The sequence below is a fragment of the Accipiter gentilis genome, chromosome 14 (assembly GCF_929443795.1).
Source record: "Accipiter gentilis chromosome 14, bAccGen1.1, whole genome shotgun sequence".
Classification (NCBI taxonomy): domain Eukaryota; kingdom Metazoa; phylum Chordata; class Aves; order Accipitriformes; family Accipitridae; genus Astur; species Astur gentilis.
The window spans coordinates 25,454,901-25,482,002 of NC_064893.1; the positions used below are offsets into that span (position 1 = coordinate 25,454,901).

The window sequence follows — 27,102 nt, forward strand, 5'->3', positions numbered from 1 at the left end:
ACCCTGTTCCGATATTCCTTCTTCCCTGTGCTTCTGTATGCTGCATCCTGAACTTTAGTTGATGCACAAATAACTCTTCTTTCTTAATCTGGGCTATATTTTGGCATAAATGCATACATATAGTGGATGCAAATTGCCTATAATTAGAGGTAGAACACAGTACTGGTGTAATAATTTGCTGATTCTCGCGACAGTCCCAGTCTTAGCTGTGTTGCAGTCTGCCTACCAACACCTTTTGGGCTGTAATTCTGTAGGGATAATTCACCAAAAGCACATGCATGGAGAAATTGTCTAATATTCCGGCAAAATGAAAGCCATTTCCTAGTTCTTTGCGTGGGCAATCCCAAAGAAATGTGACAGGTTGGAGGGAGGGAAGAAAAAAGAGATGGGCAGAGTGACAAGCCATTATTGCTCACGCTGCTTATGCTGAATGTCTGGCAAAAATATAAACGTTGTTCCCCACCCTGCTGCTACCCCATGGTGTTTCTAAAGAAAATTGGTGGGCTTGTGAGAACAGGTTTGACTTGAAAGATGAAAGAAAGCCAGGAAAGAGCAAGCTTTGGATCTGCAGGGTGCAGGTAGGGTATGGGTAGGGCCATGTGGGGGGTTCTTCTGCAGGGGGCCAGGGACAAGTTCTCTCCCATGGTGGAAAGATTTGTGTTTTGGTGATGCTGTAACACGGTGCCATGGTCAATGTCAAATCAAAGTTCTCTGAAATGGAAAAATCCAGCTCTATTGAGTAGTCCAGACCCTGTGTAACAGTTTTTAGTTTGTACAAAGTTTTGTAGAAAATTCCCAAACTGTGTAAACAAATGAGCTGTATTTGCCACTGGGGAAAATTAGTACAGCGGTAATTCTTCCTGGCAGTCTGAGAGTCCACATCAGAAGTGGTTTGTGCTGCGATGGTAATTGGCTTTCAGCTGATTGCAGCAAAACTATGAATCAACTGCAGCCCATTTTTAATAATGAAGAACTGAAACATAATCAGAAATATATTCACAGCGCTACAGCTTTCAGTGATTATATGCAGCAACCGGTGCCTGCAGCCTCTCTTTGGGCTCGTATTCTCTCTCTTGCCTTTTTTTTTTTTTTTAGTTTAAGCATAAGAAAAAAATCCAATATTTAGAGCAGTTGATTTGGCATGAGATGGAACAGAATGCAAGAATTAATATTGCTCTTTTCTGTGCTCCAGTGCAGTCTTATTTCTGATGCCCTGTTGGAGGAGAGCTTACTTTCCCTGCTCCTACCCCAGGCCGAGGTAATCAGCAGGCATCACCGGTAGCACAGAATTTGGCAAGCCATGATGTGGTCTTGAAATCACTTTTGAAAATGGTGCAGTAGCCTTGAGTTCTAATAATGGTAAACGGTATTTTACCTTTCTTGACTAAAGGAAGATATCGTGTAGTATTAACAGAAGGATAAGTTACTATGGTGATGGAAGCTATATAAATAGATGGAAATAAATATATGTATAGTGCCTTTCAGGTATGATCTGACAAGAAGATTGTGACCTGTTTCCATGGGACTTTATAGAGTGTGTATTCACATTGATACTTTATGAAAGTTAGAAGTGATACATGAGAGACCTTGTTTTCTATCAGAAAAACACTGCAAGGACTTTGGTAGAACAGCACCTACTGTATCTCAGATTTTTCCCGTATTTGCTGCAGGCCTTGTACCCCCTCACCTCCAGTTCTGAGGGCTGTGGTTATAATATTAACAATTCCCCCGTCCGTCCTTTGTCTTCTGCCTGTAGACACTGCGCTTTGCTCAGGTCAGGTCAGCTCCGCTGAACGGGGTTCTTCCCTCTGCGACCTTCTTCCTGCGTTAGTGCAGACAAAGCTCAAACCCCAATAAATTTCTGGTCTCTGTCCTTCTTGGTTCCTGCTATTTTTTTTAGTTTCGACTCTGCCGTATGATGTTCCTTGGCTCAGGATGCAAAATTGTCTCGGCTATAAGGAGGATATGATACGCTATCACCAAGAGATGGCAAGGCAGTGGGTATTTCTGATACAGAGGCTCCCGCAGAAGAGCGAGGCCATGCCAAAGCCCTGTGTAAAACCATGTTCTGGGCTGCGGCTGGATTTGTAACTGCAGCTTTGCAGACTCTCAGGGGCTCTGGGCGTAGCTTACTTCAACAGGCCAAATAAATGACATGAAAATGGCAGTGCGGGACAACACGTGATTTCCCCACACACACTCCACAGGCCCCTTGTCTGGATGCTTAGGTTTCAAGGCAGACAAACATTTTTCGGGGGGGGGGGGGGAAGTATTCAGTTGCTTCCCCTGCTTTTCTCCACCTGTCCCTTCTTCCAGGTCACTGGATCATTTCCAGCTAACCCTCAGTATTGTTTTGCTTTTCTTCTCCCATATGCCCACCTATAGGCTAAAGTAGCTTGGCCACTTGGACTTTTTCTGTCCCTTATCTTTATCTGTAAAATGCTAAAGTGAGTTATAGGAAGGATTTAGGCAGCACTGATGGTAATGTGATGATTACTTAGATTAATTTTAAAGCCTTTTTGGCTTTCAGAATTTTGCTCATGACTCATGTCTGTTCACAAGATATGATTATAGAAGTTTTTGGAGCAATGGCATGTGTGCAGCTTTGGAAGGCCCCTTGTGTTGATTTAAAGGAGACCTCTCAAATGAGAAGGTAAAAGTTAAGCCTCAGATGAGACATCAGGACTTGATTTTTCTACCAGCTGGTATTTATTTGTCTGCATCTGCCATTCCTCGGAAAAAGCTACTGGCAGCAAGAGCTGTGCTGTGTCTTCATGATGCATGCAGGGGAATCTGCTCCCTGTGTTGGTTCTGCAGTGCTGAGAAGGTGGAAAACTTGCTTTTGTCAATAAAATGAAAAGATATGACTCAAAAAGCAAAACAGGAGCTGAGTAAGGCTGTTCAGCTCTGCCACTGTCAGAGTAAGATTTTAAAGTGAGCTGTGAAAAAGCAGTGAGCAACTGCTGTGCATTTGTAGCACTCTTGCACCCCAGTCCTCTGCCACTCACCCCACTTGCCTGCTTGGTTTTGCACAGCTCCCCATGATAAAAACAACCACCGGTCACTTTTCGAAAAAGTGGATGGTTGAAAAGGGACGCATCAGCTCCCAAAGTGGCTGAATTCCAGCCCTGCTGATCTAAGTCCGACACACCATCTAAGGGCGCGTATTTATCTGTGCATATAATTCATGTTTTATTTCCCCATTCAGAGTTTTTTGTTCTCTCAGAAATGCTCCTAGTGTGCTGTGCAACCGATGTTTTATTTGTGTACTTCAGTGTCACTGAAGGTACCTTCTGCCTTAGCTGGGTAGCTGGTGGCATCAGCTATCTTTCTACTCACACCCAGCTATTCTGGAATTGCCAGCAGAGCTTGATTTTCACATCTCGCTTCCTGCCAGTGTCTGACTCCTGATAGATGCACTATTTGCACCCAGTTTCACGCAAGACTCCCGAATGCCAGATGGGTTCTCACCAGCCCCATGCTGAACCTTGGCAAACTGTTTCACGAACCCAAGGTAAGATTTTTGATTTAAGACAGAAGGCGACACCAAGCATTCAGATTTCTTTTTCAATAGTACAGAGCGTGATTTGATAAAAGGTGTTTATTCAATTGTGCATGCAGCTGGTGTGATTATGCACGTGGACTGGTCAACAGTCGGTGTTTTGTCTACCTTGTAGCTGCTTTGGCCTGAGCCAATTAACTGATCTATTCCTGCACCGGCAGTCATTGGGCATATGAATCAGATGCATATTTGCGTTTCCTAAATTTAGCATATGCATCTATGTATTCAGGCTGTGTGCACAATTTGGGCATATTTTCATTTGCATTTTAGCACATTTAGCTGAGGGAGATTGAGATCATTTTGAGTTGAGCAGGACCTCTAGTGGACCACAATGTCAAAACACTGGTATTTCCATACTCTTCAGCCACCCTTGGGGCTTGCTTGCAAGTAAAGGCTTCTCCACTTATGCAAATAAAGTTAAAGAAGTCCATGAAAATATCCCTATTACATGGAGGTTTATAAATCAGGTACCCTCGTGGAAGGCTACTCTGGTGTAATCATATCAGTTTGAATCCACAAACCAACTTAACCTCTATAGTTTCCCCTGTAAGCAGCCTTTAAATATCTCTAATATTGTGTTTCCAAAATATCTATCAGTAGTTTGTTCCCATATCTTCCATTAAATGTACTTAATATTAAACAGATTGTATATTATATAGCCATCAAGCATTCTCCCATAGAGTCATCCATGTATTTGGGAGGTCCAGACCAACATAATGCTGTACCTGTATTGATGAACCCTGCTGCACGCACATTGCTTTTTCTTGACATGTGCTTTTGGTGTTCCCATCTCTGCTCGGGTCCCAGGGCCACAACCCCACTGTTCATTGCTGCACTCCTGTGCGACTGAGCAGAATTTGGCCTTCGTGCTGTAAGCACAAGGGATGTTCAGAAGAAAAGCAGAACAGGGTGGGAGCAGTCAAATCCTGGAGCTCTTATCTCATATTTCCATTTTTACAAAGTTTTTTCTCAGTATATGATTTAATTTGCAATCCTGAGAGTAAAATAAAGCTCACAGGGGTCTGGGTTGTTTTTGAAATTAATACCTGATTTCATCCCCATTCACTGCTGTGGAAGCTATTTAAGCAAAGGTAGAATAAATGGCAATGTTTGGGTTCATCAAGAATTTACTCCACTAAAGCAAAAGCTAGCCCTTTGGGTTTAGTTCCAAATTAGAGCAAAGCAAGTTATGTTACCACTGTTGGCTTTTGATGCTCATTGTGTTCTTCTGTTTTATTCCCTGACAGAAGGAACTAAGGAGTGGCAGGGTGTTTGGCACACGTCTAGGAGGTTGGGAAGCATCACTCTATCCTACACTACTGAGGCACTAGACCTTAAAGAAGATGCTAATGAAGCTTGAAATCGCATTTGCATTGCAAATGATACAATTTGTTCTGCCTTTATACAGAATTAATTTGAACTGTTTGTTGTTTTGTTCCAATTGTGCAGCTGAATAATGCTGCGGCTTTAGGTGGCTCAGCGCTGTAAAGATCTTATTCATAAACAAGGCAGGGTAAATTAAAAGTTTGCTACGTTGGGCAGATTGTCTGTTCAACTTTCTGACATTCATTTGTTAGCCATCTTCAAATTACCGAGCAGCAGAGGAGTCCTGTTCTCCCTTGAAGTCTGAAGTATTGATGCTGATTTGTTCAGTTACAGGCAGATATTTAATTACAACTACTTTAGATGGTTACCTGAAGGGTTAAACCACCTCCTAAAGTGGTTTCATTAGCTCTTTTGAGTAAACAGAACGTAGGATAGTGTGAGTTTTATTTAGTAACTGATTAACAGCAAGTAAAGTGGCAGGCCTTAGAGGAAACTAGCGTGGCGTTCATAGCAACCCTTTTGAGGCTGCCTGATTGCTTCGGCCACCTCAGCAAGAGTTTTTGAAGACCTTTTTTGTCACGATAGCAGATAGCCAGGCCTATATTTAGTTAGTCCAGTGTGAAGAAAAGAGTCCTTCCACATACAGTGACCTTGTTACAAGCGTCTGTCTGACTGGGAATTGCACGTCCCTATCACCTGGCTGAGCCTACGAATCTAAGAGCAAAGCTTCGATGTGTTGAAGAGCCACAAGAGGTGTGCTCAGGTACGTCCAAGAGCTGTGTGACCACAGCATCTCTCCAGGGTCCCACACTGGGTGGTTAACAAGGTCGTGGGCAAACAGGCAGTTTCGCCTTGGCAGCTATGTCCACTGTGGAGGTGTTTCCTTGCGTGGCTGAGGACTGGGATTACGGAGCGGTCCCCACGTCAGCATCACCTCGCTGCAGATTTCGGGCTGTAGTCCCCCGCGAGAGCCGCGTGCAGCTCGTGAATCCCAGGCTGCGTAACACGGCTGTGCTACTTTAGCGTATCCCGTCCAGGCTTAGTCCAGTTCACTTGAAGGGTGGACTGCTGTAATTAGAATGTAATTTCTTTGTACGTGAGTCCAGAGGCAGGGAAAGCCCTGCAAACACTTGGCTTCTAAACACTTCTTGCCCTTGTGTGGCAGGATGTGAATATTGTGAGGCAGAGACACTTGAGCAGGTTTTCCCTCGTGCGGTGCACAGACAAAGCAGCTCCTGTCTGGTTCTTCTCAAATATTTTAAGTTCTTAAAAAAAAAAAAAAGTATCTTTCTGGCCATGTAGAAAAACTAAGGACGATTTTTGTGTCATTTCACCTTACGCTGCTGAAAAGGTAGCAAGTCTTGGAAACATGACTGCTCTTCTGTGTAGTGAAATCTCAGGTGAGTGTGGGTGAAAAGACAGCTTGGAAACCCAGGATCAAATCCTGATCCTGTTGCTTTTATTTCAGAACATATTTGAAGTCTGAAGATCATTGTTCTAGGCCTACCGTATTTATGCATCTGTTTGGATGCAGTATTTGTGTGGCAGTGATGAAATCTGTAGCTGAAGCCCTTTATGGATAGTTTACTGCCCAAACAGCAGTGGTAAGTATGAGAGGCCTGGTCAGAAGAAGAGAACGAAACTGAGACTTGGTGTGTAATTGGTGCTCGAGGATCCCTCTGAATCAGAGAGAGGTGATTCTCCCCACTGGTAGATGTAGAAGGCACATTTTAATCACATTTGGTTGCCTCTGTCTTATACAGATTAGACTTCTCCTAGACAATAGTCTTGTATCCTTTGATCAAAGCCAGATGAGCGCCAGAAGAACAAAGCCTAAACAGCTTGTTACCAGGTCGGGTATAGTTCTAACAGATGTTAAACCACTACAAGTTCAGGTTTAGTCCAAGGTCATGTTCCTTGGCTAAAGCAGCCTTGCTCTGGAACAGTCAGAAAAACTGGAGCTGGTTTTTATCACCTAGGCAAACACTTACGGCTCATTAGCGCAGATACTTGTGGGTCACTTGTTTTGATTCAGCAAAACAGTCTTAGTCTCAGAGTTGAATTTTAAAAGGTTACTCATGATGATTTAGGAGCCAGTTCCCATTTTTACTGGTAGTGAACGTAACTACGTGAGGCACATTCCATGAACTTTCAAAAAAGGGGTGGAAGTTTAGATCCTAAAATAGCGACAGCTCCACCTACCTCCTGCATCTCACCTTTTACAGTGGGCTAAAGATGTCTTTGGATATGAGAAAGGTACAGCTGCAACTCTCTCCCTGTGGACACTCACTGCAGGCAGTCGTTCTCACAGCCACCAGAAGAGTGGGTCCTTAGTCCAGCCAGAAGAAAAGCATCTCCGGTGATGCTCATAAGTCAGCATCTGGCCTACTGAGAAGGTTACCTTGTGTTTTGCTGTGATTGGAGCAAAGCTGACAATATCAGGCTTTGTATGTGTCTGGAGAGTTATGGAGGGGTTTTTTTGGTTTTTGACTTGTGGGGTTTTTTTTTGCTTTTAATTGTTCTACTTAGATGTTTGCTTTAAAGAGTTCTGTGCTGCCTCCAGCCCGACATAAGAAATACCTTAAGGTTTTACTATGGTGCAATTGAATACCAGTGTGATAAAGTACCTAAATGTTTGAAAAAGAAGTTTTCAAAAGGGTGGAAAGAAAATAGGCATTTCATCTACTTATGCAGTAGGTAGATGATTGTTGCGGTTTAACCCCAGCCAGCAACCAAGCCCCACACGGCCGCTCGCTCACTCCTCCCGGTGGGATGGGGGAGAGAATCAGAAGGGTAAAAGTGAGAAAACTCGTGGGTTGAGATAAAGACAGTTTAATAGGTAAAGCAAAAGCCACGCACGCAAGCACAGCAAAACAAGGGATCCATTCCCCACTTCCCATGGGCAGGCAGGTGTTCAGCCATCTCCGGGAAAGCAGGGCTCCAGCACGCGTAATGGTGACTTGGGAAGACAAACACCGTCACTCCGAACATCCCCCCCTTCCTTCTTCTTCCCCCAGCTTTACATGCTGAGCACGACGTCCTATGGTCTGGAATATCCCTCGGGTCAGTTGGGGTCAGCTGTCCCGGCTGGGTCCCCTCCCAACTTCTTGTGCCCCCCCAGCCTCCTCGCTGGTGGGGGGGTGAGAGAAGCAGAACAGCCCTTGACTCTGTGCAAGCACTGCTCAGCAGTAACCAAAACATCCCTGTGTTATCAACACTGTTTTCAGCACAAATCCAAAACTTAGCCCCATACTAGCTACTGTGAAGAAAATTAACTATCCCAGCCAAAACCAGCACAATGATATACAGAGATTCGGATATTGGTAGCCTTCACTTGGGATGTCCAGATGCCATTTGTCAGTTTGAAATAAGATTTTACATACTACAAAGTTTGAAGCAGACATATATGCATACTGAGATTTTTTGCTGCATGCACATAAGAAAGTGGGGGGTTTGTGTGAGGCTTTTTTTTTTATTACTTTTTCACACTAAACAAGTTTTGCATGTTCTCAAAGAAGAGACCTATTTAAATTTCTCTGTGGTGGATTACAGCTTTTTTTCTCAATGAAAAACATTAAATAAAAAAACTTAACACAAAGTGAAGAATTACAGTACTCTAAAATGAATTTACTTTGATTCAGTATGAAAGAAAGATCATTAGCTTATCTTCTTAAATATTATATTTGGACAAGGGATAATATCATTTACTTTTGTGTTATACCTGCAATAACTTTAGTCCACCTTTTAAGTGCCATTTTATATTCTCCTCATAATTTCAGGTATCTTCATCCATTTGCACATGTAACAAGAATATATCCTTAGACAGTGACCTTCCTAAATGTTGTGCATATCTGGTTCAATTGGCATTTCCCATGCTTTATGAAAAGATTTTTGGGTGAGTGTAGAGTGGTTCAGCTTCATCTGCATACAGAGACGTATCTTTTTTTGGCTCTCTGCAAACAGAGGCTTCAGAACAGTCACATCTACAAATTATTTAACTTTCAAATGCTCATTAAATCTTTGGCTCCTTCTGCAGGCTGTGCAAGTGCCACGTACAAAATTCTGGAAGCGAGGTAGGAGGAAGAGGATAAAAATTGCTTTTTGTTCACACTGTTACATCCTGCAATGCATTACTGTCTGGTCATGCGCTGTCACTCATGTGAAGTGTCTTGTGCAGTGCCCGGGGAGTACTGTAGCATGTAACAGCACCCCATGATTAAGTTCATAACAAAGCTTCACTAGCAGAAAGATTGGGCAGCGCTAACGAGGAATTCTCATTCAACTTCATAAGTTTTGTTTGCATCAGAGCAGGCTGCAAGGAGGCTGATGCCTTAATAAGCTTGTGTGCCTCACGTGGCTAAAGCAGGGAGAATTAGTGCAGTGTCCGATTTAAACCACAATTTTCACTGTCTAAATCTTTTTTTATTCCCCCTGCATAGTTTTAGCAAGAAAAGCGAGTGAAAAATTGCTGTCATAAAAGACTCATCTGCTTTCCATTATACTGACATTTAAGGATTGCACACATTAAAATGCTCCTATGCGCTACAGAGAGCGACAGAAAAAACAGGAGGTTGAAATTTATAACAAATGGGAGATTTTGTAATTCAGCCACCCTGGGGTGGGCGTGGAACCAAGACTGGGAAATGATAAAGATCTTTCTGCACCTAACCCTTCCACTCCCTCCCTACATCTGCATGTCAGGGAATTAAATTGCCAGTGCACAGGAAAATATTTTCTCAAAACAGCCTTTACCCTCTGTCTTCTTCAGATAAAAAAAAAGAATTAGTGATATTTTCAGCCCAAAGTCAGTGCGTTGTACTGTCTGCAGGCATAGCCCTAAAGTCAGTGATTTAATGTGATCTGGTTTATCTGTATGGCTTTTGGTCTGTATTGGAATGCAATTGTTAAGAAGCTTTTTCTGTGAATTGGGAAAGCCAATTCCTCCTTTCCTTCTGGGCGGCTTCCAGCCACTGATATCTTTTGGTTTCTCACAAGTTGGGGAGCAGCATTTTTTGTGAGCGAGATTTCTAAAAATACTGGTTGTTTTAGAAGTGAGTGGCAGACAAACAGCTCTGTATTCCTTTCCATGGCAGAGCTGAGGGGTGTCTCTCTGGGTACAGGAACATTAGCATGGAGTAAAATGTGGTCTTAAAAAACAGATATCTTCAGATGACCCCACAAAACCACAAGGAAATTTTGAAAACCTTGTTTTTTATAACAACATCTCGGATCCATCTTGGCATTCGAACCACATAGTGCAAGTCCAGGCCTGAGAGTTTTGATTGCAATTCTGAGTTATTTTCTTCCAGATATCTTTCTCAAAGTTTCAGATAATCCTAAAACATCTAAACCTTATTTTTAAAAAGGCTTCTTACGGTCAAAACACAGTGTAAAAGCACAAATACTAGGCTTCTGTCTCTTATTCTCCAGCTACCACTTCTGTATCAAATTTATTCAGTTTACAAGTCAAAACCAGATTTTTTCCATCTCTATGACTTCCTGCTCAGCCTGTTTCTTGTAACTCAAGCTGCGTTTGCTCTGTTTCGTGTAACACTCCTGCCAGCAGTGAACCTGGGCTGGGGCTGTGCCTGCCTTGGGGGTGCTGCTGCCTGAAAGTGAAGAGAAATGCTTGCTTTCCTACTAGGATATCACTTGTCTTTACAAATAGAGTAAAACCTTAGCTTTCTTAGTAAAGTATATGTTCTATCTTAAAAGGGAAAGTAGAAAGAGACACTAACAGGTTTTATAGGATTCCGCTTGCACTGTTTTTTCTGACCCCTAGAACTCTTCAGCATCAATCTAGCTTTGTATCAAATCCTAATCTTTGCTCTTTGGTAGTTACCAGACCACAGGTTGCGAAAAAGATGTGTTATTGCTTTGTAGCAAAGCACAAAATAACTAAAACCCCCCATTTGAAAGAAAGTATTTCAGCTTCTCATAGAAATACAGCTGTGTGGTTCTGATTTCCAGCTTCCATCTACTTTTCAGGGTTGAACATCCCTATCCATGCTAAGGCACATTGCAGTAAATAAATGAATTGTCTTAGGTTCTCTGAAGACAGTCACTCATTGACCCATAAAAACCTACATCTAAGGGCTGAGTGGAGCTGATTCACCATCTAAGTAACTTCAAGTAATGTACAGTATAAAGTAGAAATTAGGCAACGTTCTGCACAGCAGTATCAAATCCCAGCCTACATTTCTGTGGGTGAACTTTTGCATCTGCAAATGATGATGCTCCGATTTATCACCCTGTATAAATGATGGGTTCAAACACATACCACTGAATTTATGGCTCTGAAAGCCTTAACAGTGGGTAGCGGGAGGAAGTGGAGGAAGGGAAAGGAAGATGCTCACAGGGAATAAAAGTGAAAGGAATGAACACTTTCACTGAACCACAAATTGTTGGCCCTTTGTGTCTTGCTGATGCATTAACAATCAATACCACCTTCCTCCTTATGGCCTGTATTGCTCTGTGCTGTTGCCTGTTGCTTTGCTCGCCCCGTTTTCTGAGGCTGCAGAACAGGAGCTCCTGGCAAGGACATGGGGAACCAGAATCAAAATTGAGCCACAGGATGAGTTATGGCAATCTAGAAGAGGGTGAATGGCAAGCTGTAACTTTTTCATTGTAAAAAAAAACCCCAAAACAACCAAACCCCAAAACCAACAACCAGTCCTATTTCATCAAAGCATTTATCATATGCCTCTCATTATACACACAGGTAGGTTTGCTGGCTTCAGTATATCCTTGTGTTTAATATTTTAAGCGCATGCCTAACTTGGATGTATCTGGGCACAACGAGACAAGAAGTGAAAATATCTTTGGAGTATCTTTACTGTCATTAATCTTTATAAACAGCATAATAAGACCTTATACTTACATAGATAAATGGAGAAAATCAGACAGGAAAAAAGCACGTTGTTAGGTGTGCTACCAAAAAAAAAAAAAAGTATTGTTTTTCTAGTTTGGGGTGAGTCCAGGTAAAACTTGGTATGTACATCAGTGTTTAAACTGCACAGGAGTTCAAGGGTCTTAATTCTACGTCTGGGATTAATATAAATGAATTAATGCAGTGCATGCCTGATGTGGGATGAGAGGTGTAGATTTAAACTATTTTGTGCTTGAGGAGGTATTCAGTGAAGGAAGTGCTACTTTAACCATTTGACAGAGACTGTGCTAGTGGGTTTTTGCAGGTTTAATGAGTTTCTCCAGCGAGAATGTTCTCAACATTTTCTGAACCCTGACTTTCCCTCTAGAAGACTTTCCCTCTGGGGACTGTCAGAGGGAAAACGAGGAGCTGTCCTGGCATTTGTTAATGAAACACTACGGCACTTTTGTGAGTGGGGTCATTTGCAAATCCCCTGTTTTACAGGTTGCATTTGTTGCCCAGAATTGCCCAGAACATCAGTTTCTGAGCTCTGAATGGGTTTGCTTCCCAGCAAAGCAAGATGTTTTGGAAATTGTTTACCTTCCTCAGATTATTCTCTCTTTCCCTACCAAGCAATGCTTGCTGCATCACTGCAGTAGACATTGCTTGTTCTAAATGAGTTAGTTCTGGAGGCAGGATAAGACTCTCTTCTGGCCTTTTTGCTATAACAGCTTCATCTTGTATCCCTGTCATCACAGGGCTCAATATTGGTAATCTAATGTAGCCTGTATATAAAATTCAAATATATAGGGACATTATAGAACTCTGAAACACAGGACATCAGTTTTCAGGGTTTTGGACATGGGATGGCTTAGAATAAACAACATTGATGTTCTCCACAGAAAGGTATTTTTAGTATTTTATTTATGTTTTTATCCACACCATCAAGGTTAAAAAATAATTTTTATAGGAAGACTATCCTATGTTTAAGGTTTGAAGGTACCTGAAGGTTTCACAGTAAATGATAGCGTGCATATTGCTACTGCTATTTAAATAGTAATCGCCAAGATTTATTGCAGAAATGTAAATGTTAAAGGCCAAATTTGTCCTGTCTCATACCATGCAAGTCTCATTAAATCTGTGATCAGAATCTGACCCAATAAAAAGACTTTGGTCCAGTGATCCTAGCCACAGCCTTTAAGACAATTAACTTGGCTCAGCATTCTGATTTGATCTTAAACAGGAATCATATTCCTTTGAAAAGGAATTATTGCATCTATTTGAATCAATAATGCTGTTAAAAGAAGAGTGGGAAAGAAAACTGAAAACATGATATGAGGTAAATCAATGAAAAAAGACAGCAAATTTTATAGAAAAAAATAGGAGGCAGAATTGACAGTCAAAATATTAGCCAAGGACTCAGTTCTGGTGCAGAGATGAATAGTGTAAGTATTTAATCAAAGCAGCTGAAAATCTCCTGCAAGACATAGATCACAGTCAAGTCTGAGAGGAGGCAGTGAGGGGAAGGAAATCTCTTGACAGCTTCTGAATGCCTCTAAGTGCACTGTATGCTAACAGTCTCGCTGCTTAAAATATTTATAAAATGTGATACTGAAGGTCTGAGAACAGAGTCTCCTGCGGCAGATAGACACGTCTTCTTTTGAATCCTGTCTCGCCAGTGGAAGAGGTGACAGTCCCCGGTCCTTGTCACTGCCTCGTGCTGCCAGTCCTGTCCCCATCGCTCCCCGCCGAGCCCTGGGCAAAAGGCTCCTGGGCAGCATCAGCCGGTCAAGCTCGTGCAGCCGATGCGATGGGCTTACCTGGCTGGCCCCATCTGAAGCACACGGATTGCTTCACCTGGGCATCAGCAAGAGGGAAAAGTGAAAAAGGGAGGGACAGGAGGAAAAACGCTCCTAGGAGACAGCAACAGGCAGCTCAGGTGTGTCTACACAGAGGGATGGTCGTGATTAGAGGTACGACTTAAAAGGAGGACACGTGGTTTAGTGATGCCCATCTGGGCCTTTGCCTTTAGCTCTGCTGCTGACAACTAGATGGGCAAATTATTTCACCCAGCAGTGAAATTCTCCTGTTCCTTGAAAATGTAACTAGTAATCGTGACCAGTGTGTGGAGTTGTTTAAACTGTGGATAAAAAGCCTCATATATGAGCAGTGAGATGGTGTTATTTTTTATTATTAACAATTACATGCCAGAGTGATCACTTGCCATCAGTTATTACTAACAGCCCTTTGGACCCGAAGTCCTTTTCCATGTGAATGCCTGCTCTGCAAGGTTCTGCTGTAACGAAGCAAATCTTGGCAACTAGCTGCGCTCTCTTGCCAAACTCCAGCTCATAGGCAAGAGGCACCAAACAGGATAAAACCTTCAAGATTTGGTTCAGTAAGAAAGTTTTGCAATTCCCCAGCCCCACGCATCCAAAGGCTTCACAGCGCTTGAGTTTGAAAAACCTCTGGATTTGATTTTCTTAGCTTATAATTCTGAGCACGTTGGAGGGGCAGGGAACCATGAGTGGACTGTGTGTGGAGCCCGGCTGGCGGCAATGGCCTCTTCATTAGGAGAAGAGGGGTGTGTAACGTCTCAGAGTACTTAAATCCAATTAACTGATTAGCTTGAGGTAAAATCCTAGCAAACATAAGGCTGTTTGATGTCTCGAAGTCAAAGACTGCCAGCTGTCTTCTGTTTGGAATACAAAGTGTCTTGGGGGTTTTGGTGTGGGTTTTGGGATGGCTAAGGAGGAACTCCGGTGTTCAGCCTGGCCAGGGCACCACGTGCTCTGGATCGTGTCCAGGGAAGCTGCTGCACTAGAAGGGACAGCAGATCTGTGGGCGCTGGGTTCCCACCTTGCTGGTGACTTGTGTGCCTGAAGGGGGGTACGTAAATCGAGGGAGCTCAAAGAGCCTTCTCTTGTGTTTAGAAGAAAAAAGTTGGAAAGAGAAAACAAGTCTAGTTGGACTTCATGCCTGGCTATGTCACAGACCTCTCATTTGACTCCAGGTGGGAATAGCGTAGTTTCAGGGTATAAGGTGTTAAATTAAAGCTGCAAAGGTCATAATTCTGATCTTTGTTTTCTTTTTTTTTTTAAACACCTGAGGTTGTGACTCCACAACAATTTCATCCAGCTCAGCTGTTTTGCAGTTCAAAATGCCTCTACGCAAATGTTTCTACTCACTCGTGTATTATTAGTAAAAACTGTTGCTCTTTTTGATACACAATTAGGGATAGATATTAATATGATAGGACTAAATTCTGTCTTCAATGATAAATATCACATCTCCTGTTAACTTCAAGAGAGTTGCTTGTGAGCCTCTGGATGAGGTCTACAGCATGGAATTAGTGTACTCTAAGCAAAGGATCATTTTTACAGTATTAATTTTACCTGAGTAGAAAACTGATCAAATTCAGGTGTTTCTGACAGTTTTTTCAAGCACCTATTTTGTTTGCCTACTCTGTTTTCAGTTTTTTCCCACTTCTCCTATCAGTCTGCACCACGTTGTTAGTACGGAAAATATCTTTAATGTCGTCAGTGCCCTCATCATGTGTTCAGGATGAGGGCACCTGCAGCCTGCTGTGCACATCTTTGCCGCATCCCTGCTTTCTTAGGAAGCTAAAATAAAGCCGCCTTCCTTTCATCAGAGGAACACTTGCCATCACATGAACTCTTGAAAAGGCAGCAAGAAAAGGCAACAGCTAACTTCTGTGGACAGTGGGTTTCCAATTAGTCAGAGAGCGTATGACGGCAGGCTATGCATCGCAGTCCCGTGGGTGAAAAAGGAGATAATAATGGTTTTTCCCTGCAGCAGTTTCACTGTCCGAGGGGAGCGTGGGGATGGGAGGGCAGGGCAGGGTGCGGGTGTTCCTGCAGAGCCCTCGGTGGGACCAGTCCCCCCACTCCCTTCCTCGATGCTCACACGGACCGACACCAGCCAGGCAATACCCACCCACTCTGTGCCATGGCCTGAAATCCTCCGTATGTCTGCAGCTCTCCCTGAGGCTGGTACTATTTTTTTTTATTTTTTTTTATGAAGAACGAATTAATTCAGATATATAAAAACAATGAAAATAGGTACAAATATGCCAATTTATGCATTTAGCGCTCCCCCCAGCATTTTTGGTTTTAGTCGTCTTCTGTCCCACACCCCTTCTGGCAACTCACGGTTGTAATGTTTCATTAATAGTTCAAATGTGTGGTGAATCCTTCCACTAGAACGGTCTCACAAATTGTCATTTGGTTCTTCCTAGGCACAACTGGTTTTTAAGCGCAGTATATGGGATTATCCTTACTTAAGAACCTATCTCACAATTTTTGATCTCTGAAGGTTGAGATTTTAATATTAAGTATGATTATAAACCCTTGGTTTTATGAGGGTTCAAAAACCCCCAAGTATTTGTTGCCTTAACGTTCATTGCATTGAGATCTACAACTTCCTAACAGCCTATGACAAAATGCATGCTTGGAAATGGTAATTAGAGGCACAATTTTATTTTACGAGCCACATGAATTCAAATGTCTGTGCTTACACCAACCCCTGAGTCATGGAACAGTGAAGGGTTGGTGATAGCCTCTGATTAATCCCAGCTGGGCTGCGAGCCAGCAGCAACCTGAGGCTGGAAGCTCCATCTGCAATTTCCAGGCGGCTCAGCTTTGGGGGTCTGTTATTCCTAGGCAGAAGGCAAAGCAATCCATTGATTGCATACTGGTCTGGGGTTCTTTGTGGTTTTACATTCCCAGATAAAATACTGTCCAAGAACGGATATTATTTAAACAGTTTTTAAGCAGAGAAAGAGGTGTGCTGTTTTTTTCTGGTTTGGCGTTTTGGGTTTTTTTCCCCTAATCTGCCTCGCAAATGAGAAATTCTGGAGATCACAGTCCTGTTTGAAGATCAGCTCACTTCTGACACCTAAGAATGTTGCTCGACCAGTTCCTTCAAAACTGGTTCTTTCATAAAACTATTTCTAGAATCTTTTTTCACCTTGAATCCTGGTAAGATGTTTTAGGCAGCTGCATTTTAATCTTTAGCATTAATTAATTTGGTAAAGCATAAAGGAGCAGAAACATGGATGACAATATTAATGAAAGTAATAAAAACAGATTAATGACTAAATCCAAAGAAACAGAACCCTAGCCTCCCTGCAGACATGGATATTAATGAGATTTCCTTTGTTTCTCTCTGAGGGTGGGCAGTTTCTCCCACCCCACTAATCTCTGCAAGTGCCAAAGAGTTTGTTTACTTTGTGCCTGGTTCCAGTTACGGCCACGGACAGAACTGATAAATACAGTGAAATACTGTTAGAAACACGAATTTCTGACCTGACAGTAAATGTGACAAACCAGTAATCTTAATGGGATTTTTTTTTTTTTTTTCTTGAGGTGACCAAAGAGGAGGGAGAGGCAGCTTTGCTTTTGGGTATTCATGCAAACTGAAGCTCTGAGATTGCTTTGTTTGGGTAGGAAAGAGAGGCATACAGTTTTCCAGCATCTATCCAACTTATAAGGGGAATTTAAATATATGGAAATGGACAAAAGGAAGGAGGTGAATTAGGGAGATTCTGCCACACCAGATGCTGGCTTGTCTGCTCGAATAAATAGGACCAACGAGTGTCTTGAGGGCAAATTAAATAGAATCTCAAGTTAGCAATGCATGTAAACAGCTACTGGGTATTTGGCACTTTGTTTTTTCCTAATATCTCATAGTTTGTGTTGAGTATACCTTTCCCTCACGTCATTTCAACAGGCAAAACAGAGAAAAGTCACAGCCTTTTACAGTGATGGTGGGGCATAACATCTCGATGTTGGTCTGCCCAGAGCCTTTGTTCAGGGAAAGAAAGTGATGATGGACGGAATATTAAAAAACCACTGTAGTGTACGTTTCTGTGTCCGTGCCTGCGTCCTGCTTAGGGAAGCAGGGAAGGTTGATTTGCAGATTCCTTCTGTTAACGACTTGTGATCCTGCAGCAAACTCAATTTGTATCCATAATGAAACCTTATAATGTTAGTGGCAGTATTAATATCAGTGTAATTAATAATACTATTTATATCATCAAGAGACAGTCAGTAATTATGCAGAAGGATTGATATCTAACAGCAGATTAACCTCCTCTCACTAAGCAACGGCTTGAACTTGTTTTCACCCAAGTAACTCATTAAAGGAGATGCTCAGAAGCATTGCCGTGGGGGGAGAGAGCTACTGCAGGGGAGCAACAGAAGTCTGGTCATCATCAATTGCAGCATTGCGAAGTGGGCAAAGTCTTAGGGCCAAGGTTTCCATAACTGAAATTAAATAAAGTTACGCTTCTAAATAAAGCTCTATCATAACTCTGAAAGGGGACCTGGTTCTCAGGAGTAAGTCAGTCTGACCAGCACATTTGTATTGAAAACAGTTCTTTCCATTTGAGTTTGTCTGCAGCTGGATCACTCCTCAGTTATCTCATATGTTAAGTCAAGTCCCTTCACTCGCTTGTAGGAAATAGTAGGTACCATGGTAAAGAAAAAATGCCATTTATAAAACCAAGAACAGAAGAGGTTTAGTCATTCCCAGCAAAGATATTTCTCTTTATGAGGTGGACTCTACAAGGGTGAAAAGTATGTGAGCTTTTTTGATTTATTTTTTTTTTATTTCATTACTAATTTATGATACTTGTTTAAAGACGCTTTAACTTGTTAAATTCCTTCACTTTGTGGCTTTGTTTTTGTTTGGTTTGTTTGGGTTTTTTTTAATCAGGTCCTTTCTACCTAGATGACTGGAGAACTGGTAGGGTGATGAAGCAAGAAATACTGTACAAATAAAGGCTGATCCATGGTGAGGATGGCAACTTTTTTCAAACTATTTGAAGCTCTTTGGTTTTTCTTAGTGCTACTTTAATTCAGACTTCTGAGGAACTCTGAGGCGTAAGAGATCTTTGTTAAAATTCATTACTTCTTTCCCTTTATTTAAAGAAGGAGAAATAAGAGTCTGAATCAGAGTGCTGATGAGTTATATAGGAAGGTCAGAATTGATAGCAGCTGTAAAGAAGAACAAAACAGCTTTAAAACCTCATCCCTTTCTGGTGATAAATAAAGAACATGATCTCAATTATTTTTCTCATCTATGGCCCTGTTTCAAGTGAAGGTTTTTTGCTGTATGCAGTTTCTCCTCTGAAGAAAAAGTACATCGGTAATAAAAAATAGTCCTTCCTTTGGGTAAGTTTTAATCCATGAATTCCGACAACCCAGCAATCAAGGCTTCTTTCTTCATCCACAGGCTTAACGGTTTGTACCGCACGAAGGGTTGTACATGTGCAGTGCACAGCCAGAACGATGTCCCACGCCCGTTTGCTGTATAAAAATGATGTTGCGGTAAGAAGACAACGGGGTTCCTAATGAGAGGTTGGAAAGCTGTCAAAACGGCTGCTGAGTCAGCTTTTGCTAGGAGCTGGCTTTCCAAAGACTGCTTAAACTACTTCAGATAATTTATGTTGTTGAAATTTCTTTCAGTCAGTGAAAACTAGAGGTGTCAGATATTTCACCACTGACAGCCAGCCGTGCCCTACCTCGGTCTTTCCAGCAACCAGCAGTGTAAATTAAAAGGTAATGGGCTTTGGGTTAGATAGTCATGGTGGAGGCAGTATCTGAAACGTGTCACAGCTTGATTTGGACTATTGTGGAGATGTCTAGTAGGGCTAGATCATATGGATAATAGCCTTGTACAAAGGCAGAGAGATAGATGAAAATCCCATTGTATCCCTTCTGGTAGTACATGTTCTCTGATTTTTTTTACTGAACTTATCAAATGTTATGGTAACATAACTGCTCTCTGACTCTGCAGCTTCGGGAGGGAGGGGGGAAGTGGGAGGAGAGAGAAAAGCTGTCCTTAAAATCAAGAGATTGAATTGTAAGTAGAATAACGGGATATAATATCCAGATACTCACTCCAGAGCTCTTGAACAGCCAGCAGATAATCCCATTACAGGGACACGCAGGGGCATATCTGGAGTGAGAACACTACAGGCCAAATTGAGCCCCGATACAACCAGAGGCAGCAAATTCCTGCCTGAAGCCCGGAGCCTCCCTGGACCTTTCAAGAGGATGACGGTCCCTCACTCTGCGGTGTTAACCTCCGCCCGGCTCCAGGAAGGACTGACGGGCGCACAAACAGCGGGAGGCAGATCGTCCCATCCTTGACCCAACTCTTGGGGATGTCACGGAGCTCCAAGCGCTTCCCAAGGACTGGCGGCAGCTCTCGGCCCCGACTGCTGCCTTTGCCTCGCAAGAGCCTGTTCAAGTAGCGCTTGGTTTGATCTGAGGGTTTCAATTTTCAAGGAAAATAGACTGCTCTTTTGTAGCTGGAAAGAAATGTGTTGCAGCATGACTAGTACCCAGCGTAAGTAAGATCAGACTCTTGCTGCTTTTCATCCTGAGAGAATGAGCTTAGGCTTGTTCGGACATACAGGCACAATTCTGGGAATATCAACGTCAAGCTGGGCTTTCTTCTAGCCAGAAAACAAAGGTGTACTTGAGTTCCAGTCTATTTATTGAATCTGAAAAACAATATAGCTCACATTTCCCTTCCTTCTTTAATGTTTAATGTTTTATATTGGCATCTCGGTGCATCTTTTCTCTCTTCTCTCAGGCCTTAGTTTCACATTCTCCTGGGCAGCTGGTAGTCACCATTTAATCCTTGTTCACCTCCCTCCAGCTGAGGGTATTGGCCCTGCAGCTGGGAAGGATCGCAGACAGCCTGCACTGACTGCTAGGTGAAGTTAGGCAGGAATTACCTGAGGCTTTCATCAACAAGCAGATGGTTTTTTTTTAAAAAAAGGTGAGTTTGCAGGTGATACTGCAGAAACTTGTGTTTCTGGTATCCAGCCTTGCAAGGCTCCCTCTGACCTGAACCGCGTGGTTTGGGTTTCAGTCTGTGCTGCTTTTAGCCGGACATCAGTCTTCCTTCACCACCCACCTTCTCTCCAAAGGGCCACCCCAGCACCTTCATGGGGTCCAGGACGGGCACAGAATTTGTCAGTTAATGCTGCCAGCAAAGGCCACGGTGCATCCTCTGGTGATGCTGGGGCTTGGCATGTGGGAGCCCCTCCACAGCGGCGGTCAGCTGAGGGCTGGTCCAAGCCCTCTCTGGTCAAAGGGAACATTCAGCTCATGCTGGTGGGTACGGATCCAGCCTCGACTCCTTAGCACTCAGCAAGAGAAAAACACCTGCTCATTCCTGCAGGTAAGTGCAAGTCTGACTCACCAAATAACTACCCTGGCCACGTAAGAGAAGAACGTGCACAATAAACGGCTGAGGTTTAATAGCAGGCATGACATTTGAGCCTACAATTAATGAGCTCCCAGTATACAGCAAGCCCGTCCTCTGTCACTGCAGATTTGACTTCAAATTATTTGGCCTTTCAGCAGAAGCCCGTGGATTCCCCCAGTGACCATAATGTGCTGGAAAAAAACACGGGTTTTACACACGCTCTCATACGAGGGAGGAAAAGCACTGCAGACTTCCACATAAATTGATTTTTCATGTAAAAGCCCTAGAACAATGAGTCTTCAGCATGCATATATAAATAATTAGTGCGGTTTTAAGTTGGCTGGTTTCTTTTTAATTGACTGTATGTATGTATTTATTGACTTTGAAAAGGATGCCAAACTTTTCTGCTAGATCAAAGTAGCTAACTTTCCCTCTTGCAACCGTTTCCATGTGCTGAGTTTATTCCCTAAATTAGAGAAGGAAAAGGCTCCCCTCTTGTGGCTGCGAAGGAAAATGACATTTTCTGGACTGTATTCTCCACTTAGTTATAGAAAAAGGTAACTAAGATATAAAATACCAGTCCTCTTCCACTTACACCACAGCATGAGCTTTGCCACTTGTGGTTTGCTGTAGCAGTGTTTTAGCAGTCTCTTCAATAGCTGCTGTGTTTGCTTCAGGGCAAAGGGAAATATTTGGGGGAAACTGATTTAAGTTATTTAGATTCTAACTAAAGGTCATAATCTATATCAACAGTCAGGAACATTAGATTTAAAGAATGGATTTAAAGCTGTTTTGTGTTTATACTTTTTAGAGATACTTTCTTAGTAAATGCTGATATTTTTATGTGTTGGATCGATTTTGCTCTATAAAGTCTGCTCTTGGAGAGAAGACCTTATAGATAAATGCTTAAACTGTACAGCAACTCAGCAGGCATTCATTCAGATTATCAGGTTTTCTATTTTTATTATGTTAGAAATGCTGAAGAGCATATATTGTTTACAGGATGACTGATTTCGTTTCCAGTTGGTTCGAAACTGCTTTTGAACAAAACCTGAAATTTATTTTAAAAGTCACAAAAACAGCAGCTTAAAATTGTTAGTTAAAAGCTGTCTTTAAATACTTTGGATGCATCAGAAAGAAAAGCAGTAAGTTTACACAGGCATGTTGGACAATTAAAATGAATGCATTTATCAACAAAGGGAAGTTTTTCTCAAAGTCAGTAAACTGAAGCACTCGTTTCTCATCAATGTGTCTGCCAAAGTTTTGGAGCTAACAGGACTCAGCCTCTTACACCTCATTTGTCTGTATAAATTGGAAGAAGAAAACAAACTTTCTTGCTTTTTCAACTCTTAGCTGGTTTCTCAATGTTGAATGACCTACCCATTGAACACAGATATACTGAAATTCAAATATACTGAATTTTCTTTTCTTTGTATTTCTACAGAAGAAACAATTACTACCCAAAGTAGGGCTCATTTACTTATTTAACTGTCCAACTTCTTGGAGAAAAACTTCTTTCAGGCCACTTGCTTGACTTTCTTTACAATATCAGCAGCAATGATGTGCTGCTAAATATAAATATATAAGTATATAAATAATTTATATAAAATTTTAAATAGCTGATTTTAAATTTATGCCTCAATATAAGTTATTTCAGTTATACTTTCAAAATTTGTTTATTTTTGAAAGAAAGACACATGTTAAAATATCCGCCTTTTTATTTTCTTTCTTAATACTGTATTTCATCTATTGTAGAGATCCTTAAATTCCAGGAAATAATTTGATCCTGGGATTTGAACTGGACCTACAAGAAAACAGTAAAAGTTTTAGATTCAAGGCTATGATCTTGGACAACTCTCAAAAGGAAATATAGAGAAATGTAGCTCAGGAAAAAGGCAGCCTGAAATTAGAACTGTTGTTAATACAAGTATATTAGAACAGATTTAGATTTTAGCTTTAACCCTGTGCTATTTTTAGACTATAAAGAAGCTAAAATGGGAAGTCTTTCATGTAATAAAAATCCAAATATAAACAGTTCCTTTTTTGATTTCTAAAGTAGAATTTTCTATTGTGGAAGACATGTTATGATGTTCAAATTTGCTGCATCTCTATTATTATTATTATTATTATTTTAATAATAATGAATTATCTTTAAAATGAGATGCATTTGGCCCAATACTTTGGCACATATAGCAGAACTGTTCATTTTTAATTATTAGTCTGTGGCACTAACCCCTGTCATTTTCCCTGTTGAGTAGATCTATTCAAACAGACCTGAAAATGGGTTGGAAATGGAATTGATCTATGAGTTAGGGCAAGAACAGAAGTCACAGCACTTGTACGAGTATCAGTTCTCATATCTGAGGAGAATACAGGTTGCTCTATTTTTGTGTCCTGTCTTTGGCAACATTCTGCACAGTACCATTTTGTACCATGGGTATCATTTTGACTTTCACTGGTGTCTTTCTGGAGCTGAGGTACTTTCTCGCAGGGCAGTGCCACCGGGGAGCTGAGCCTTCCTGTTCATTTACAAACCAGAAAAAAATCTGCAGCTTTTGGAGCTGGAAATACCCCCAAATTTATACGATGTGTTTAGTCCGCATGCATTATGCATGTCCTTAGCTACACTGAGGGCTTCTCAGGAGATGCAGCTATAACCACAGCGTAGCCAACTATTTATTCTTCCCTCTGATAAACAAATATATTCCAGAGAAGGCAATTTCAGCCTGCTGCCTTTGGACTCTCAGCCTGATCTGAGCAAACACTCCACGCGGAGTGAAGGACACTTGAGGGCTCTGTGCGGTTTGCAGCTCACCACGGAGAGCTGCGAAGTTCCCGTGTTAAACCCCTGCCGTCCAGATTAAGAGTTTTTCAGATCCTTTGCAGATTTTCTTTTTTTTTTTTTTTTTTGAGCAGCAACTTGTAGGGTTCTCTAATCACCACTGAAAATAGAAAGCAGCCTTTGGTGATGTGAGAAGTTAAAATGAGGGCCATGCGCTTTCCTTGCTCTGTGGAGGGAAGAGCTGATTCAGAGACCACCCTTGCAGAGCAGATCCCTCACCACCCATTCCTGCTGCTCAGCATCCACTTCAAAAGCTTTTTGGGGGGTAAACTGATGTATTTCAACCTCCCAGCTTGGAATTTTGGTCTATACCCTTTCCATAAGTTAGTGGATTCTGAAGAAACTTCCGGACAATCAATATGCAAGGATGCGAGAGGTGACGGCGGCTGCATAAATAACCTTCATCCCTCTCCATCGTGTCCTGCCTACGCGATGCTCTCGCTTTGGCCCAGTGGTGCTGCTCCCAGCACGCATCAGGCCTTGGCACGAGCCGTGTGTTGGCCAAAAGCTGGGCAGGAGTTGGGCGAACGGACACCGAGGTGCCGGTGACTGCAATGAAACGGCTGCCTGGGACCGCAGGGAGGCCTGAGGCTGGCCTGGTTTGTGGACTCCTGGTTTTTATTTTTTTTTTTTATTAAGCCTCTTAATGCTTTCTAAAGAGTAAAAACTATGCGTGCTTGCTATCTCATTATTGTGCGTAAAATAACTAGGGCTCCTCCGGGTGAAATGAGCTTCAGAAATACATGCTTCTTTTCTGTTCTACGTTTAAGCAATAATAATTTATGAATCTAATTAGGCTATGGTTTGCAAGAATGATGAATATTCACATTCTAAATAGCTGAGAAATATTAAAAATGTATGACAGCTTTATTTGTTCCAGCTCTGAGGATTATGGGTGAACATTTTCCTGAATGTGCTGAGCCTTCTCAGCATCATTCAAGTGCTGCACTAGAAAAAAAAGGATATTCAGCTTGCTGCAGGGCTGCACCTGCCAGGCAGACCTGCGTGCAGTGCCCTGCAAATGCAGTCTATCGTGCCTGTCACAAAAACAGCAGTGACACAATTGCAGCACTGTGGCTTTTAGAATCTCTGTGACAACTTGTTTCCTTGCCATAGTTAATATCCAAGTCATTTTCCAGAGGTTAAGGATAATGTTTTCCTAATAACCTCCCCCTATTTCTTATTTTACCAGTAACTTTGGAATTTGTGTATTTGAGCTGGAAGGATTTGATAACTCCTTTTGCATTTCACCTTTAATTTTATACTTTTTGCTCTGGATTCCTCTGCAATAATGAAAGCAGATGATCAGCAGTCTTGCTGCCTTTAAATAAGGTGTTTAATTTACAGATTCTAAGTTGCCTATAGAGCTTCATATTGTAGGGAAAGTATGTAAGTTATTTTTTTGGTCTCCTTCTAATTACTTTCTATATGTTACTTTGCTAGCACAAGGGTACTGTATTTGATTTGCTGGTGTTGCAGCAATCTTTGCAGAAGACCAAAACATAATTTTACCATCTAAATGACCCGTCAAGACTAAATTAATACTATCAGCTGAACACCGGTCTGTTGGAGAGGCCATCAGATGGGAATTTAATTTGAAATGCATGATTGTATTGGGGTTTTTTTGGTGTGTGTGTGGTGGTTTTATTTTGTGTGCTTTTTTTGTTGATATCAATATAAGTATCAGGCTCAAGGAACTGAGAAAGAGAGATAGAAACATCTTCTGCAGTCTATTGTTCTGTAGGGATGTCTTTTTTTTTTTCTTTTTTTTTTTTTATATTGGTGTTGAGTTTGGGGCACAGCTCACACAGAAGTTATGTTATCTATCACGCTGAATTACCAAGTAGTGTGTCTGTAGTCAGCCAGGATATAAAAGTCTCTATGTCATGATGCAGGTTTCTTTGAATTGGATTTGGTTTCCAGAAATTACTTATGTACATACAAAAGGAAAACAAACATTTCTGCCTTGCAGCTCATAGGCTGGGCAGTACAGAATCAGCACCCCAGGAACCCTGAGCCCACTATTTATGAATGAAAATTAGGTCAGACAACCTAGAATTCAGCATTTATAAATTTCAGGTACCTTGGCCTAAAAAGTTGACAGTCATGGAAACTACCTACCTGCAACTTGAAAACAGAAAAAAAAAACCCAATATCATTTTACCTTGTTGTTTTCTATGTTTATTGTACACAGGCCTGAGGTTCTGGGTAAATTTATGAAAATTTTCTATTTTACTGGCTTTGTCCATCTTATGAACCACTTTCTCTCACAACAGCAATTTCCTCACACTATGGCAACTTGACTTCAACACTCTGGTAGAGATGCAGAAGTGTTCTCGTTAGAAACTGCCTTTCCAGTGTGACACAACTGGTAGCAAGCCCTTTGCATGACAAACCTTGGTTTATAGGGTCTCAAACTGGAGCAAGATGCCTCCTCCAAAAGGGTTGAGCAATCTGAAAAACGTGTCATGTTGGACAAATCATGTTGACACCAAGTCCCGAGCTGACCAGGTCCCACTTGGCTGGTCGACACTGGCTGGTTAGTGTCTATGAAAGGACAGGCTCCAGTTTGATTAATTTTTCACCTAACTGGATCAGACAGACAAAATGGGAGCTTGAGGAAGGGTCATTATCCCTGTTCCATGGACTGGGAAATGGAAGACAGTTCCTAATTGAAAGCCACACAATAGATGCGTGCGTGCCAGATGCTGTAGATGCCAGAGATGGGATTTAAATCCAGACATCCTGAGTGCCAGCTCAGTGCACTAAATTCATATTTATCCATCCTCTCAAAAATCCAAGAAGGCTTTCCAATTGATTCAGTATTTAGAAAATTTTGGCTGCCATAAAGTGATACTTCAGAGAACCCTACAATTTACTAATGTAAAAGACTATTTTTACTACCCCTTTCATCTCCTTTAGGAATGAATGAGTTTAGCCTTCTACGAGGTAAGAAAGTAACAATTAGAGCAACTTTTCAGAAGTGGATGTTACAGCACATGTCTGAAGTGACTTGTCAATAACATCCGAGAAGTCTGTGTTAGAAGAAATAATTCTGATTCCACTCTGTACTGCAGTGATTTTCAGGTCTCCTTCATTAATATTTCGTTCCTCGGTTTTCCTCTGTTCTTTGATGCATTTTTTAACTTTGCAGATCATTAAAATTGTAGTGTTTTCAGATTGATAAAAACACTTCCTTGTGCCAGAATAAATGGAGCATCTCTGGTGGATACAGTTGAACTGATTTACAGCAAAGGA

The 27,102-nt window shown here is 41.8% G+C and overlaps 1 long non-coding RNA gene across 1 annotated transcript in view; it reads left to right on the forward strand.

The window, feature by feature from the left end:
- Positions 1-5,622: 5,622 nt before the first annotated feature.
- The window catches only part of LOC126045516 (uncharacterized), a 32,166-nt gene continuing 10,686 nt past the window's right edge, over positions 5,623-27,102 (forward strand). Inside the window, exon 1 of the long non-coding RNA XR_007508103.1 lies at positions 5,623-5,651. This is a non-coding gene — a long non-coding RNA (uncharacterized LOC126045516). The remainder of the gene's footprint in view (positions 5,652-27,102) is intronic.